Source organism: Corythoichthys intestinalis, chromosome 4 (genome assembly GCF_030265065.1).
Source record: "Corythoichthys intestinalis isolate RoL2023-P3 chromosome 4, ASM3026506v1, whole genome shotgun sequence".
Lineage (NCBI taxonomy): Eukaryota > Metazoa > Chordata > Actinopteri > Syngnathiformes > Syngnathidae > Corythoichthys > Corythoichthys intestinalis.
In genome coordinates, this window is record NC_080398.1 from 30,557,458 (window position 1) to 30,575,106 (window position 17,649).

Below are 17,649 nucleotides of genomic sequence, written 5' to 3' on the forward strand. Positions count from 1 at the left end.
CAGCACCAGGAGCAACGTTGGCAATAGTCTTTAGTCTTGCCGTCAGGTACAAGACGTGGGAATGCATCATGAACACAGGATTTTATTAGTGTTTGTCAGGAAATGAAAGCAATCAAGAACTGGAGGAATGGCGTGGTTGGGTCGAGCAGGTCAGGCAGAGCAGGCTGGAGATCTGGCATGGTCGAGTCAAGCAGGACAGGTTGAGCTTACTGGGTCTGAAGCGGCGGTCGGTCAAGGACATTGGACGAGCAGGAGCGTGCTAAATCAGTGATGAACTGACACTGAATGCTGTGAGGCCGTGCCTTAAATGCACAGCTGGTAACAGGTTGCAGGTGACGGTAATTAGGAATGATCGGAAGATGAGCTTCCTGGTTGGTGGAGTGGCAGCAGGCTGCGTATGATGGAATATGCTGACAATTAGTGGAAAAGGGCCAGGCACATGACCCTTGCTCAAGGATTCCTAGACGAGGTCATCAGGGTGGAGAATCAAACCCACAACCTCTGGGTTGGGGAACGGCTACTCTACCACTGAACCACGCCACCCCCTATTATTAGCTATCATTTTCTATTTGTGTGACATTTGAATGAAGTTCAGTGTTTGCATTATTCAATTTTTTCATGCTAATTTTTACACTTTTCCTGCAAATGAATAACGGCTCCAAAAATCGGTTATCGGGCCCTCTAAGTACTAGTAATCGCATTGGCAGAGTTTGACTTTTGGGGCAGGGGGGGGCACAACATGATGACCCCGAAACGCAGTGTCAGCAATAAAATTAACTTACAAAGATATTTATAATAATAAGTTGACAATGAGCGTTTTTTTGTTTCCCATCATTTTTGAGGGGAATTCTAAATCAGGCTGCTTAGGTAATACTTTTCGCCAAGATCGTCATCCATTGAATATGGTACTCCCCCCGGTGTCGTGCCAATGTAGTTACCCCAGTCAAAAATTGGATCCCCTGGGCTGAGCCATATGAAGGTAGATTTGTGTCTATATTATTCAATTTAAAAAAAGTTGCAACAATAAAATAAAAATTAAAAAAAACCTTAACCCTAAGCAAAAATAAATTTGAAACTCAAAAAAATGCATGTGAAAGCTATTTTTCTTTGATTGTTTTTTTTTTTGTTGTTTTTTTTTGTTTTTTGTTTTTTTTTTTTTTGATTGAAATAAAGTTGATTTGTGTTTGGGCAACATTTTGGCTAGGACGTTTATGTCTTCAAATCAAAAAATAGGTTGCTTAAAAAATATATATTTTCAAAAAGACTTCAATCAAAAAAAGAAAAAAATCTATCATAGAAAACGTTTTTGAATGCGAACAAATATTTGAAATTGAAAAATTTGCATTTGAACACTCAATTTTTCATTGAAAAAGTTTTTTCTCTGATTGAAGCAATCCTTTTTGTGTTTGGGCCATATTATGGGTAGGACATTTGTGTCTAAATCATTCCATCCCCCCCCAAAATTGCTTCAATCAAAAAAAAAAAAAAAAATATATATATATATATATATATATATATATATATATATATATATATATATTCAATCAAAGTAAAACATTTCTGAAATTAATTGAAAAATACAATTGCTCTCACCTATTTATTTTTGTTTTGTTTTAATTTTATACAAAGTAAATGACCTTCTAAGGTGCTAGTCACGTGATCTGTTCAAAAAATAATTTTGTTCCCATTATAAAATTAATATGTTTTTGTTCATTTCATAATTTTTTTGCTGCAGTTTTATTGCTTTACAATTTATATAATATATATATGTATATATATATATATGTATAGACCCTACCCACGTGACGTCACAACTCCTTCCTCCTGACTGGTGCCGCCCATTTGTCCGTCAACACATCATGTTTACCTGTTATGGCTACGTACATTCCTCCTATTTACGACGTGTTTTTCTGCTCGTTAACATTAATAATCAAAATGGTGAAGGCGTGTGTGGCGGTCGGTTGCAATAACAGAGAAGATAGACGGAGAAGACGGAGAGACTTGAAGTTCTACCGGATTCCGAGAGACCCGGAGAGAAGAGAGCGAGATGGGCTGCTGCAATTCGACGAGAAAACTGGGCTCCAAACGATTACCACAGATTATGTAGTAGTCATTTTATATCTGGTAAGATGCATTTAATATATATTTAGAGGGTTTTGGGATGACAACCACAATTAAGATCATTGCTAGGCTAATCGCCGACAACATACACGTATGTATGTAGTGAGAGTGCTATCGCTAAACCATATAAACATTAAAAGCCCTAACTCTATTGACAAACGACATGAAATACATTAGACTTGACAGTGGATGTTAGCAATGACAAAAGATTTTGAATTGAAAATTTCGTAACTCATCTTTCCAAGCACAAGATGGATTCCTGCCGAATTTTCGTGGACGAGGACCTGTTTCACCCAACCAGCAACGAAGTATTTATAAGCCTCCAAGCTCTTAAAGTTTTTCAAACTTTCGTGAGAATAGGCTGATTTTGTGTGGACAAGATAGTTGTACATATCAGGGTCGCTAGCAGATGTCAGGCAAATACAGCGGAGACAGCAGGTCGAAAAACATCGATTTAGGCATCAAATATGGATCTGGCGAATGGATAAACTGAAGCTTTTCCACACAACACCTATTATGCAACGCATCTAGTGAGTTTACGGCATCCGAAAGCACCGGGTCTTCCATGAAATGCATTATAAATTGCTCGATCAATTGAGACCATTGATAATACAGACACAAAATGACGGACAAGGGGGCGGAACCATACAGCGAGCACGTGATTTTGTGACGTCGGTGGGTAGGGTCTATATATGAAGGTCAATTTCATGTAATGACACTTTTCGGCCACCAGGGGTGGCCTGGCCCCCCCTTAAAATCGCTTATGAGTAATCGGTATCGTATCGGTGCTGAAAAAGCCATATTGGTCAATCTCTAATCATAACCAGTGATAAGAAACTAATTCTGAACAAAAGTTTAGTACGTTGTGGCGCATATTTAGTCAATGACATGTATACGTTTTTTGACATTTTGGAGGAAGCCGAACTTCCCTTCCAGTCTTAGAGCACTAACCTATGTTGTACTGATACTTGTTTCAGATTGGGTTTCATTTGATTAATTTCCTATAACACGAGAAGTTTGTTCAAATTGGCTTCTTCAAACCAAAATGGCCAACTTTCTGTAAGATTTTGGTTATTGGTCCTTTATTGTGCATCCTGTTATAATTGTTATAAATCTTTTTAATTTGATTTTGTGTAATGCAATGGGTAACCAGGTCTAATTTATTTCAGTGGAAATAATTCAACACACACCTCACACGAAAACGCTTCAGAAAAAAAGTTGTTTTGCAAAGTGCAAAGTCTTGTACGTATCTCCTTATAAATGAACGCCCTCGCATGCATTCATCAGAGGCCTCGACTTGACTTACCAATGGTGTAAATGCAGAGCTAAGAGGCTTGTCATTTGAGCTCTTTCCTGTAAGGTCAGCGTGCTTTTAAAGGCTCCGGCCAACGCATCCCAGAAGCTCTCCGACGACCAGCAGCAAATGAAGTGACATCGCGTAAAGAGTTGGCAAAGCCTCGCTGGTTGACATGTTCATATTTCGCCGCCGTAATTATCAATATCTTTCTGACATCCGCGCTCCTAAATGGATTCTCGTGTCAAGATTTACATCCACGCTCACGCAGCTCTATAGTGCACTGAAAAAAAATAAATCCCAATTATCCATAAATGTTCTTAAGAGACTAGCGCGGAATAACTGCCTGTATAAGTTTCTGTCAGTAATGTATTATAAATGCACTGTCCTCAATGTAGCCTGCGAGTGGAAGTGTAAGTTTCCTGTACTACAGTACAATGTACCTTCAATCCCACTGGCGTAGGTTTGGTCTCAACATTGGTAGCGACGATATAACAGCATAATCTGCATGTACACTTTTTGCTGGGGACAGGACATTAATAAGACCAAACTGATTGGGTGAATGGGGGTCAGGGCTACATTTCTCATGAATATCAACCTAATTAATTGATAGGCTAAATTTTCGATGCAAAATAAGTCTGTATTGATTTATGCTAACTTTCATATGTATTGGTTCAGGTGATAAGTCGTTCGATTCAAACCTTTGTTTTTAAAAACTACTAAAGAAACATTATGAAAATATAAATGTCTGGATTTTATTAGTAAATTTAAATTGCATAATTTAAACATAAATTACATTAACATACAGAATAAATACAAACTTGTTGATAATCTGTTAACTATGTATCCAGGAATGCAAAAAAATGTTTGTCTTAAGACCACTCAACATTGTCTGTCTAAATAAATTAATTAAATATAACTGAAAAAACTTCTTAGTCAAAGAATAACTACAAGTACAGCCAAACTCAACAGAAAATGAAAGCTCCTCTGGGCTGCTTTCAGGCCACATAAATAAAACAAAAATGACGATTGGGGTGAAGTGAGTAAACCTGGGTTCACTACATTTCTCACAGTTTAAGGAGAAAACACATACAGGAGGACACCTCTCTAATTAGCTTCCTACTCGAGTTTTTCAGGTTAGCACATTAACACAATTTAATGTTAAGCTAACTCTGATGCAGGCCGGATATTCAGTTGCAAAATTTGGGGTGTGTTCCCCACCTCCACAACATTGACGTCTTTTTACATTACTTACAGTGGCTGCTGGTGCTGCTGGCTGAAAAAAAACCTTCTAATTAAAGATGATCGGGTCTGATCACATCATTTTCAAAGTATCAGAATCGGCAAAAAAATATCGGACATGCCTTTTTTTTAATATATATATATATTTTTAAATTAAATAGTTTTCTAATTGTATTTAACGTTACAGACATAATATGTTACACTCACCCAGAGTCTTTAGTTTAGGCTTAAGGTAGGGTTATCAAATTTATCCCAATAACGGCGGTAATTAATTTTTTAAAAAATGTATCACGTTAAAATATTTAACACAATTAACGCATGCGCTGCACGACCCACTCACGCATTGTCGCGTTCAATCTATAATGGCGCCGTTTTACCTATATATAGAGCTAAAAGGCAACGTAAAATGAGTAGAGTGAATTTTGGCAGTCTTAGGAGCCTTTTTTTAGTTGGCTAAAGCCTTAAAATCCCTCTCTCAATAATTAGAAATATCGTGGGACTCAAAGTGGGGAAGAAAGGTAGTAGTTGATCTTTTTCTTAACACCCTGTTATTTCCCAACGCAGAGAAGATATATCAATTGGTGCCACTACGCACAGTCATGGTTGCACTTGGGCAGAACAGTTAAATGGCTACAGTATCATTTACTGAAAGCTCAACAAATACACTAGATGGCAATATTTAGTCACAATATACAAAGTCACATTTATCCTTTAAGAACAAGTCTTTCTATCCGTGGATCCCTCTCACAGAAAGAATGTTAATAATCTAAATGCCATCTTGAGGATTTATGTCATAATAAACAAATACAGTACTTATGTGCTGTATGTTGAATGTACAGTATATATTCGGCCGAGTTTTATTCATTTTTTTCTTAATGCATTGCCAAAATGTATATGATCGGGAAAAATTATCGGGAATGATTGGAATTGAATCGGGAGCAAAAAAAAAAAAATCAATCGGATCGGGAAATATCGGGATCGGCAGATACTCAAACTAAAATGATCGGGATCAGATCGGGAGCAAAAAAAAACATGATCGGAACAACCCTACTTCTCTTTGAAGACGGTTGAGGAGGCGGCAATCCGTGGCATGTTGTCAACACATTGTACAGTAATCAACCAACAAAACATGCGTTTGAGGGGAAAAATGGACTGGCACATTTCGCAAGTGAAAAGGGGTAAATTTAAGTCTGAACAATAATGAAAATAATTCACTTAATAATGGTAGGGTCAAGTCTATCCTTACGGCATATGGGAAAACAATCTAAATGACCTATATAACTGAAGTCATTATATAATGCAAATAAGGTTGCCTAAAAGTTGGTGGGGACAATTTGATCATCCTAAAAAGTTGGTAGTGTTATGTCCCTACCGTCCCTATGCAAACCTACGCCCTTGTTCAAGCCACAGATTGCTGCACAAGTTCAAACCGGGTTACTGTTGGCTCTTCAAAACTTACGCTCTGTGCTGACTGTTAAACTTTTATGTAAATCATCAAATAATATAATGCAAGCCTCAGCCAAAGCATCCTATTTTCCAGATGTTCATCTTTATACACCCCTCCCGTCCCACGCTTTGTTTAATTGCTTGGCTCTAAAATGTAATGGCCTCATTCTTGGCCCGTGTTGCACACCGCCACTGAGTTTTAGCCGACCTTGCTCGTTTGGTGTCATCAAAAACACACACAGAGTAGGAAAATTAGCTCCACAACAGAGCTAAGAAGTCATTAAAGTCTATGTGTTGATACTGCTGCAATGGATTCTTTTGAAGACGACTGCACGGGAGCATATTTCGCGCTCAGCACCTGGCATCAAAGTGTCGTCCCTGCATCGGCCCGAGCTGTGCCAGAAACTCATTAGGACATCCCGCAATGCGCACACACTTTGAATTGGTGGATTCATTCGTGAGTAAAGGCTGGTTGGTTTTAGTGTAGATGGCAAATATGGAGGTTCATTATAGTGAGCTTTTCAATAAGCTGAAGTTTTCCCCGTGTCCTGCTTTGTTTCTGTATTGTGAAGTAGATTGTAACACTAGCACAAAGTTGCACAGGATAAAATAAGATTGTTTTAAAATTTTTAAAGGTTTTACAGGTTAGGCTATGTAGTCTAAAAAAAAAAAGAAAAATTGAAATTAAATGTCAGACGATTCAACAGGCTTTTTCATGTTTTGATGGAAAACTCAAAACAAGTTAATGCTTTGACCTCAACATTTTAAAAACAAAAAAAGGCCTTATGTTTAAGTAGTCTTTAGTTCAATTCAACACTTTTTTAAAAAAATAGTCTAAGAAAACTATGATAAATCCGTCCAATGTTAAGTCTTAATCCCTATAAATATTGCAATATGCACCCATAAGTCCCCTATAATTTGTGCAGTTAAAAAAATTAACTGTCCGTATATGTGTGCAATTCATATGAACTTAATATAAGACTAAAAGGAGATTATATATGTCTGTTATTTGTGTCCTCTTTTTGGAAATCAAAATATGATCACCCTAGAACAGGGGTGTCCAAACTTTTTGCAAAGGGGGCCAGATTTGGTGTCGTAAAAATGTGGGGGGCCGACCTGGGCTGACGTTTTTTACGTAGAACAATTAGGGCTGTCAAAATTATCGTGTTAACGGGCGTTAATTAATTTTTTAAAAAATTAATCACGTTAAAATATTTGACGCATTTAACGCACATGCCCCGCTCAAACAGATTAAAATGACAGCAAAGTGTCATTTCCACTTGTTACTTGTGTTTTTTGGTGTTTTTCCGCCCTCTGCTGGCGCTTGGGTGCAACTGATTTTATGGGTTTCAGGCTTCAGAACGATAATTATTATTGACATCAACAATGGCGAGCTACTAGTTTATTTTTTGATAGAAAATTTTGTGCTGCTGCCTTTTAGTGGGTAAATGAGGAGGAGCATTTAGTGTGTAAGCTACTTCATATGCTGGTAGCAGTACTGCTGACCAATTTATTAAGTCTGTGTGCGGGCCAGACGTTATTGATTTTAGGACAGAGGCTGGGGGCCGGATGAAATTTGCCCACGGGCTGCATTTGGCCCCCGGGCCGGACTTTGGACATGTCTGCCCTAGAATGATGTTGAGCCAGCATTTGTTTTGATGCTCCTTCGCGTTTAGTTTGCACAGTGCATCTCAGACTGCGAACCAGTGTGACTGCGCGTTACTCGAACTGCGAACGGGCTCAATGGAAAAAGGCAGACTGAATGGGCACGCCAAAATAAAAACAGATGACGAAAAAATCGGAATTGTGCATTAGGATCCTGCGGTATGAACCCAGCCAAAGTAAGATTTTTTAAAGTCCCGTAAAAGTTGTGCAAGCTAAAATTTGGATATGAATTCCAAAAATTCCAAAATCATCCCTGCAAATAATAATGTTATTTGGCAGCGCTTTTAATTGTTGTCTAAGTCTTTTGGACAAAAATGCTTATTAGTTTTAGTCATATTTTAGTTATTTCAAAATGTGTTTGTCTTTGTCTAGTGTCAAGTTCAAAAATAGATCCTTAGGTAGACATTGTAAAATTACCCAAAAATAAGGAGAGAAGACACTCAGTTTTCTTGGCCAAGGAGATCAATGTGACTCATGAGTCACCAAAATTGATCTAAAGGACAAAAAACCTCCTTGGTATTTTATTTAGGGGTTTTCCCTAAACAAGATGGATGTCGTCCTGAGGGAAGGGAAAGCAAGCTGGCGACACCCATGTGGTTTTTGATTGGATATGTGTGTGCATGTAGGTGGAATTAAGTGATACACGTGTGTGGAGCAAGAGCTTATGTAAACAATCAAAACAATTATATAAACAGCAAAATAATATATAAACAGTCAAAATAATGCAGACACTTTTAGTTATGCAACGTTAAACAATCAGCAAAATAGTCCAAACACTTCCAGTTATGCACCGCTGTGGCCCTGGAAGATGTCCTCGGATGGAAAATTGTCCTCGAAGGGCTAGGCGAAAGTCCAAACCCCAGGTGCTGAGGATGCCTGGAAGGTCTAGTTACGCAACGACGCGGCCATGAAGCAAAGCAGTTGTCACCCCGACCCTCTTTTACTCTTTGTAACACTTAAGCATTATACTACAATCTGGTATAGCAAGCAATAATCATTTACTGGTTATATACGTAAGAAAAATATGGCAATATGTATTATTTATGGTATATATGAGCACAAGCAAATATTCAATCAACCAACCAAGCAAACATTTAATCAATCAAACCCCGATAATTATCTCAACATCTAGTTTTAGTTGACAAAATCTCATCCAAATTTCATCTAGTTTTAGTCGAAAAAAATCGCACAAAACTACCCTGACTCATGTCGCACTTGGCGGCGGGAGTGATTGCCTTCACCGATCGGCCAGCCTCCGGCGGCGAGCAACTTTCAGCAGAGTATTACACCTTGTCATTCCCCTGCTGCGGCCCCTGGAAGCAGTCCCAAGGGAGTGCTTTTCACCGAGGACGCAACAGGGGAATGAACGCTGAAAATGGCTCATTCTCGGCGGACAAACTGGCCAACGTCAGGAGGCTTGTCACACGCCACGGTCACCGTCCGATGAAGGCAAGCACGCCCTGCTTCACTGGCTGATGACCGGTGGCTTGTCACACGCCGTGGTCGCTGGCCGATGAATGTAAGCACGCCCTGCCTCACTGGCCGACGGCAAGCATTGTCACCCACAAAATACAAGCCACCTCCTTATTAAAACGTGTGCCATGATCCCAGTATTTGATAAAATATAAAATTCATAGGTTACTCACTTCCTCATCCGTCCAATGGTCCCTCGATTGTTGGATTTGTTTTGCGCATTCTTCGCGGTGAACAGGATCTTTTGGAAAGCCAAAAAGGCTCACACCACTCTTCCTGGTGTAGCAACAAAAGCCTGCAGAACATTGAGCTGGCGTGCCACGAAAAATTCACAAATTAAACCGCAAAATCAGATGAATCCGCAGTCCTTCTCCATACAATAGTATGGCTGTATAGTGTAGATGTTCTCATTCTCTGATGTCACAGTCGCCTTCTTCCTCAACCCTAGACACTGGCCGGAAGTCACTCATTTTCATGGCGTGGGATTCAAAAAGTTGAATCAATATATCAAACGTTCCACACACATCCAAGCGGTCCATTTCATTCAGAAGAATAAAATACAACCTGTAATATGAAATAAACCTGTTTTCTTGTGTCATATGAAATTTAGAGGCTAAAGCAACATTGCATATCCTCTGTCGCCAAGATAGAAAAGATAAATTTTCCATGCGTTTCCAAACAAGCAAGATGGAGCACATCCTAGCTTGAAACACATCCTCAACTTCGGTGAGGAGAGTGAGGGAGAAGCGCAGCACATCTCACATGAGGGACACGAGCAAGCTGATGTACTCCACGTAAAATATGAAAATGTCACACATTCATAAGCGGATTTTAAGGGAGGGCCAGGGGGGTAAGCCCTGCCCCCGGTGGACAAAAAGTATCATTGCATGAAATTGACTTTCCTATATGTATAAAAGTTGTAAAGCAATAAAACTGCAACAAAAATGAAATAAATGAACAGAGAAATATATTTTTGTAATGGGTCAAAATTATTTTTCGAACAGATCATGTGACTAGCACCTTATATGGTTTGCATATAATTTTCGAAAAAAATAAAATAAAAAAAATTTTTATTTTTCAAATGATTTTTTCTTTGATTGAAAATATTTTTTGATTGAAGCAACTTTTTTGGGGGATTGAATGATTTAGACACAAATGTCAAAAAGGATTGCTTCGATCAAAGAAAACTTTTTCAATGAGAAATTAAGTGTTCAAATGGAAATTTTTCAATCTCAAATATTTTTTGCATTCAAAACATTTTCTATGATTGCAATTTTTCTTTTTTTTTGATTGAAGTGATTTTTCTTTTTGAAAATATATTTTTTTGTAGCAACTTATTTTTTGATTGAATAATAAAGACAAAAACGTCCTAGCCAAAATGTGGCCCCAACACAAATCAAAATTACTTCAATCAAAAAAGTTGCTTCAAACAAAAAAAAATTAAATCAGAGAAAAATAGCTTTCAAATGCTTTTTTTTTGTTGAGTTTCTAATGTATTTTTGCACTTTTTTTAAATTGAAAATATATATTTTCATTTTTTTATTGTTGAAGAAACTTTTTTTTTCGATTGAATAATAAAGACACAAATCTTCCTACATATGGCGCCGCCCAGGGGATACAATTTTTGACTGGGGTAACTACATAGGCACAACACCGGTGGGCGTACCATATTCAATGGATGATGATATTGGCGAAAAGCAGCCTGATTTAGAATTCCCCTCAAGAATGATGGGAAACAAAAAACTTTCATCGTCAACTTATTATTATAAATCTTCTTGTAAGTTAATTTTATTGCTGACACTGCATTTTTGGGGTCATCAACTTATTGTACCCCCCCGCCCCAAAAGTTAAACTCCGCCTACGCACACATTGTGAACATATGACAGAAACTGTCGAATTTATGTCTCGTCAGACGAAAACTGGCATTCGTCTCGCTATGTTCTAGTCTCGTCATGAAAAAAATTCTTCGTCGACGAAATATTTTCGTCATCGTCATTGTTGATTAAAACAACAATGCCGTACAATAGGACTCCCAAGAATCCACTAAGTTGCACAGTTGAAAAAAAGTCTAAGTCCTCCCCCAATTATGTAGTTAAAATCAGATGACCACAGTAAGTAAACCCATAAATGCTCCCAAAGTTGTACTGGTTAAAACAATTCTAACAGTTAATCACCCTAAATTTAGTTGATAATGCAGTATGTTTCCCATAAATCTCCCCAAAATCCATTAAAGTTGTGAAAATGATATGACAACCAAAAATTTCTGTCAAAATGACATCCTGTAAACCCCACACCCTAAATTAAATTCTGTGACATAAATCTACCATTAATCCACAAGAGTTTCACAGTTTAAAATAAGTTACAGTAAATCCTCAAAGTTTTCCAAGTCAACCATGAATTCCAGCCAAAATGAACCCTGTGAATCCCCCCCAAAAGTTGTTTCAGTACAGTAATTCTCTCATTAATCCACCAAAGTTCCACAGTTTAAATCACCGGAAATCCCTCAGTGTTCCACAAGATAGAATACACCCTTCACATTACGCCTAACTGATTGTCGTCACTAAAATCCAAGGAAAGGCTAAATTGTTTACCCGAGTTGAGGGAGGAAAACAGACTTCTGGGAGTTGTTGTGAATCCGTTCATCCGTACTAATGTCAAATGTGGGTCGCTCCATGTTGCGACGGTAGCTTCACCAGCTGAAGGTATTTAATGGTGTGGCAAATGAGCAGTAAAAGTGTGTGAAAGAGCACAAAATGGAGGGAAACTTGGGACTTGTGCTGGATAGAAGCCAGCGTGCATGTACTTCATGGCTCGTAAATTGTCTTCCAGAGCCTCTCAGGGAAAGAGTCTATTGATCGCCAAAAGACAAACAGGGACTCCTCAGGTCTTGAAGAGACTTAATAACGTCACTCACGCTTTTGGAATGATCTGTTATCGTGGAGGATGACAAGACAACTCGATTGTCCTTCGTCCTGCACGTATTTACTACTCAGTTCCCACCAGAACTTAGACAGATTAGAATAATAGTGAAAAGACTAAAGGTCATCTCACACTAGCGGCAGCCTAGTGTGGAGGATTTAACGGAAACCCATTAATTTGGTAAGTTGTAGGCAGTGTTGTTTTTGGCAGCCATTTTGATTTTCGTCTTAGTCTTTTGGACGAAAACACCGTATTGGCCCGAATATAAGACGGCCCTGATTAAAAGACGACCCCTTCTTTTTCAAGACTCAAGTTTGAAGAAGTACTTTTTGAACACCAAATTAATTTTTATACAGAAAATAATTACCGTACATCTGAAACAAATGATTATAACAATATATTTGAGAGAAAAAGCATGTTATTTTGCCGCATTCAAATCTTAATATCTGAACATTTAAATATGTAAACTAAAGTGCAATCACATTCGTAAATGAATGGCTTCTGGTTTTTGAAATGTAAATAAACCAATCTATTGTGATAAAACAACAAAATTGCAATAACTGCATTAACCATCAAAGTGAAGTAGTAGTCTTGAAACAAATCTTAATAAGGAAAATAAAATAATGCAAACTGGTTTAACTTCAGAGTAGCTGAGATCTGTCATGACCAGTGTTGGGCACGTTACTTTAAAAAAGTAATTAGTTACATTACTCACTCCTTCTTCCAAAAAGTAACTGAGTTAGTAACTGAATTACTCTATAGTAAAAGTAACTAGTTACCAGGGAAAGTAACTATTTACGTTACTTTAGAAAGAACTTGTTGTATGTCAAAGAATTTGAAATTTTCTGAGCAGTATTCGAGTCAGTGGAATAGAGAAGAACAGACAGGTAGTTAACTTGTTAGGTGCTTCAGCAGATTTGAATTGCTTACCACAGATGTCGACAAAAGCTTTGCCCCGGGACATAAATTACACATTACATGCAGGTTCTTTCCTTTAATTTCGACAAACTTGAAATAGTGTTTATATCTCCACCTCTTAAAGGACAATTTTTCTTCTGACTGCTCTGCCATCCCGACCCTGTGCATCTGTTTTGCGTGTGTGTTTGCCGCACGTGCTGTTCCGGTTTGCTTGTAAAATCACCGGCTCTGATTGGCTTACCACGACACATGACTCTAACCCTCAGCCAATCACAATCACTTCCATCGCATCTCTCGAGGGGCTGCATTCAGGTAGGCTAGTTTCCCGACAATTCATGTCACCTTCAAAGCGTCTGCCGTCCTCAAGATGGAAGCAGAATTATTGCTGGCTGACAGTGGGAGATGGGAATGAGGCTAGCGTCAGGTGTAGCAAACACAGAAACGTTACCAAACTTTGGAAAGCATTGTCTAATTGAATGAGCAGGGACAAGCAGCTTGGAGTCAGAAGTACGTGGGCTATTCTCGAACCTGAACGCACCCCAAGTCTTGGATGACAAATCAACAGAACAGAGAGTCGACTCGACACGGCTGGTAGCTTCTTCAATTTATTCAGAGTAAGTAACGCACTGCTTTTGACCATCAGTAATGGTAACGGCGTTGTAACGGCGGAAAAAGTAATTCGTTAGATTACCCCGTTACTGAAAAAATAACGCCATTACGTAACGGCGTTATTTATAACGGCGTTACTCCCAACACTGGTCATGACAGAACATTAATCCTCAAGTTCAGCATTCATTTCAATGATATCTGGCGCCATTAGCGTCGTGAATGGGTATAATGTCTAGACCCCAAATATAAGACGACTCCCACTTTTTTAGTCTTATTTCAATGCAAAAAACACCGCCTTATATTCGGGCCAATACAGCACTTATTAGTCTCAGTTATATTTTTGTCATTTCAAAATGTTTTCGTCTTTGTCTAGTTTTAGTCAACAAAAACTCAGACAAATTTCGTCTAGTCTTTAGTCGACAATTCTCAAAATGTTTTCGTCAATAAAGTTCAAAAGTCTTAGTCCATGAATAAATAAATAAATAAATGGCTTCCAACAGTTTCGAACGACCAGGACTGATGAGCACATAACTGTACAGTCTACAAGGACATCAGCATTTTCATGATGATAGTACACACTCAGCAGGAAAACAACACATATTTTTTGCAATGAATTAAAATCACCTGGAAGCCACGAATTGTATGTAAAATGTTTTTCAAGAGTTTAAGAGGACACCGAGTCACTGCGCTAAATGCTAATGCTAACGTGAACACAATGCTAAATCGAACGCTATGCTAACGATACAAGTTAGTTTACTGTGTAATGATCACTCGGCACAGATCTTTAAAGGCCAAAGCAACAGTGCATAGCAAAGATAAGAAAACCAAACTTATCAAGCAGCACCTGATGCATGTTTCACAAAACAAGCCTGGAATGGGCACACGCTTAAGCTTCTGTGTTGGGGGGGGCACAGCACGTCACATGAGTAGCACGACCAAACACTGCTAATTGCGCTCTAACTACACCTAAGATAAAAAAATATCACACATTGTGAATTCATGACGGAAACCATGGCAAATTCTCATCTCGTTCTCGTGTCATCAGATGACAACTGGCATCCATCTTGTTATGTTTTAGTCTCGCAAGAAATTTTCAGCGCATCATCGTGAGGTCATCATCATGAAAAAAATGAAATATTTTCGTTATCGCCATCGTTGACGAAAACAACTCTGGTGGTAGGGGACATCTCGGCGAAAGTGAGCGGCGGTGGCGGCCATTTTGGACGGATTGGAAAGTGTTGAGTGAATTATCACCGAGGAGCAGGGCCCAAAATAGAGACTTCTATTTTCACAGCGCCACCACGCTGATGCATCTAATCGCAGACGGGCAGGTGTACTTATTAATATATGTGCTATTAGGCTGTTTCGGCGGATGGATATACGCAAATCACGGCCGATAAAACCTTGACAAATGGAGAAGGGTCCAGCTGTGCCCAGCAGTATTCGCCAACCGCACCCCCTGCTTTCAACGACCAATCACATCAAGCGTTCGTCATCCGCCATCCGCGCTCGCTGCTTTCAATGACCTTAACCCAGGGAAATAGGGGTGCTATGCTTTTAACCGGACTGATCCTATATAAACCCTAACCATAAATCGAGGGGATGGGGGAACCCTAATCATAAGGATAAATCTGGTTTTGGCCTCGGCCCGTAATCCTTCTAATCTGTTAGATATACGAGTAAATACTTATACAGTATAGTATTTTTTATACTAAGAAATATAGAAATGGATATACTGTATATCGTAGGCAGTTTGACTTTTGTGGCGGGGGGGGCAAAACATGTTGATGACCCTAAAACGCAGTGTCAGCAATAAAATTACTTCACAAAATACAGTATATGCTCGTATAGTAGCTTATCCCATGCTCGTACATACAGGCAGGCATGCCAGCTGTGTGTGTGTGTGGGGGTGCTTGCGTGTGTGAATGCGCGTGTTTTTCTGTGTTACCTAGTGGAGAAGTAGACGCCGCATCCTTTTTGACTGAATATTCCAGCCAGGAATATTTATAATAATACGTTGAAAATTAGGTTTTTTTTGTTTATTTGTTTCCCATGATTTTTGAGGGGAATTTTAAATCAGGCAGCTTAGGACAGCTATGCTTTTGGCCAAGATCATCGTGCTTTGAATATGGTAGCCCGGTGGTGGCTCTGTTGTACAATTAACGTCTTTAGTGGGGCAAACTGAAACTCTGCTCACCATTTTGGCGGTGCTCTCCGGCATTTCATGGTCCACATCTTCAATCCTTGGTTCTCGCTCAGTAGTTGTTGTCACTTTTGAAAGCTTAAGTTTGAAAAAAATGATCTCTATCCATCTTGCCTCGTCTGTTCTCAGGTGGTTTTGGCGAAGCAAAGCAAATCAACATCTCTAAGGTGCTAGTCACATGATCTGTTCGAAAAATATTTTTGACCCATTATAAAAATATATTTTTTGTTCATTTCATTCATTTTTGTTGTTTTATTGCTTTACAAATTTGATAGACAAAATTTTACCGGCAAAGTCTTAATTTTAAATTCATATATAGCAAAGTCAATTACATACAATGACATGTTCGGCCACTAATATCAAGACTAGTTTATTTTTATTGTAATTATATGTGTTAAGCCTGAGCAAAAAATAATAGTCATATCACCATGTTTAAAATATATTTTTATTTTTCTAAATGAGAAGAGGAATAAAATTGACCAAATCCTGCCCCCCCCCCCCTTTTTTTTTTTTTTGGTGTGTATATATGTGCGCTTTATAATGACTTGTGCATATGAACGGAATGTGTTCATTTTCTCTAAAAAAAAAAAAAAAAGACCTTAACCTTAAACTTTAAACCCTAACCCCTTTTCTGTGTCATGGGACGCGGAATGTACCAAAAAGGGGCGTGGAAGGATAAGCGAATACTGCAGGCCGCAGCTGGAACTACTAGACCTAAGTTTCACGAGCTCTGGCTCGTGAAATGACTCTCATACCTCTCCTTGCGAAGCTAAATGTTACCGCCATGTGCGTTTGTGTGGAAATGCAGTTCTCGAACAACAACAAAAAACTATTCACCTTCTCACCGAAACTAGTACAGAGCTATCATATAATGCCTCCTACTCCTTAAAATAGGAAAAATGGCTGTTTTCTTGTGCAACAATAAAAAAATACAGTGTTTCCCACCAATGAACGAGACTGTGGCGGCCCGCCACAGTCTCGTTTGCCCCCCCCCCCCGCCGAAAAAAGAAAAAAAAAAAGATACTAATCAGATGCGTCAGTCAGCCGATTACACAGCTGTTGCCCACTCCATTCTACTACCCGCGCGAGCGAGAGCAGCATTTTAGAGAACTATTTTATTTATTTAAGAGACGCAAGGGGAACGAGTAGGAAGAATGGGAGAACGCGCGAGATAGCGAGAGATAGCGGTCGCATGTCGTAGCAGCCCGCTGTTATTTTGTTATTGTTTTTCTTTATTATTGTTACCACAATCAAGTGGGTAAGCAAATACAGACTTCTCTCCTTCTTCCCCATATCCGGGGCATTACAATAGTTTGGATCGGACTTTTCGGCGAAAGTGAGCGGTGGACGGCCGTCTTGGACGGAAAGCAAACTGATTGAACTTGCGCGGAGAGGCGGGGCCCAAAATAAAGCCTTGCTCTATTTTCAGAGCGTTGGTCACAGTAAAGTATTTATTAGTTCAAGCAGAGTAAAATGATACATATTCACGGTACAAGAACGTCGTTTCCGTGTCCATCGATTGGTAAGAAAAGGCTGTTTGTACGAGTGACGTGTGGGCGCTCCCGTCGGGGGGACATTTCGCGTGGAGTGGCTATTTTTCGGCACAACACCGACGCGCCAACTTCAGACAATTACGGCTGACGAAAGTTGGATAAATGCCCCCCCCCACCCCCCCCCACCCCCCAATTTGGCAAGCTCTGGGACAGTCGAAAAATGACTCCCATACCTCTCCTTGCTAAGTTAATGGTACCTCGATGTG

At 39.1% G+C, this 17,649-nt stretch overlaps 1 protein-coding gene across 1 annotated transcript in view; it reads left to right on the forward strand.

Annotated features, from left to right (window-relative positions):
* The window catches only part of iglon5 (IgLON family member 5), a 424,128-nt gene that overhangs the window by 152,131 nt on the left and 254,348 nt on the right, over nt 1-17,649 (forward strand). The gene's annotated exons all lie outside the window — the stretch shown is intronic.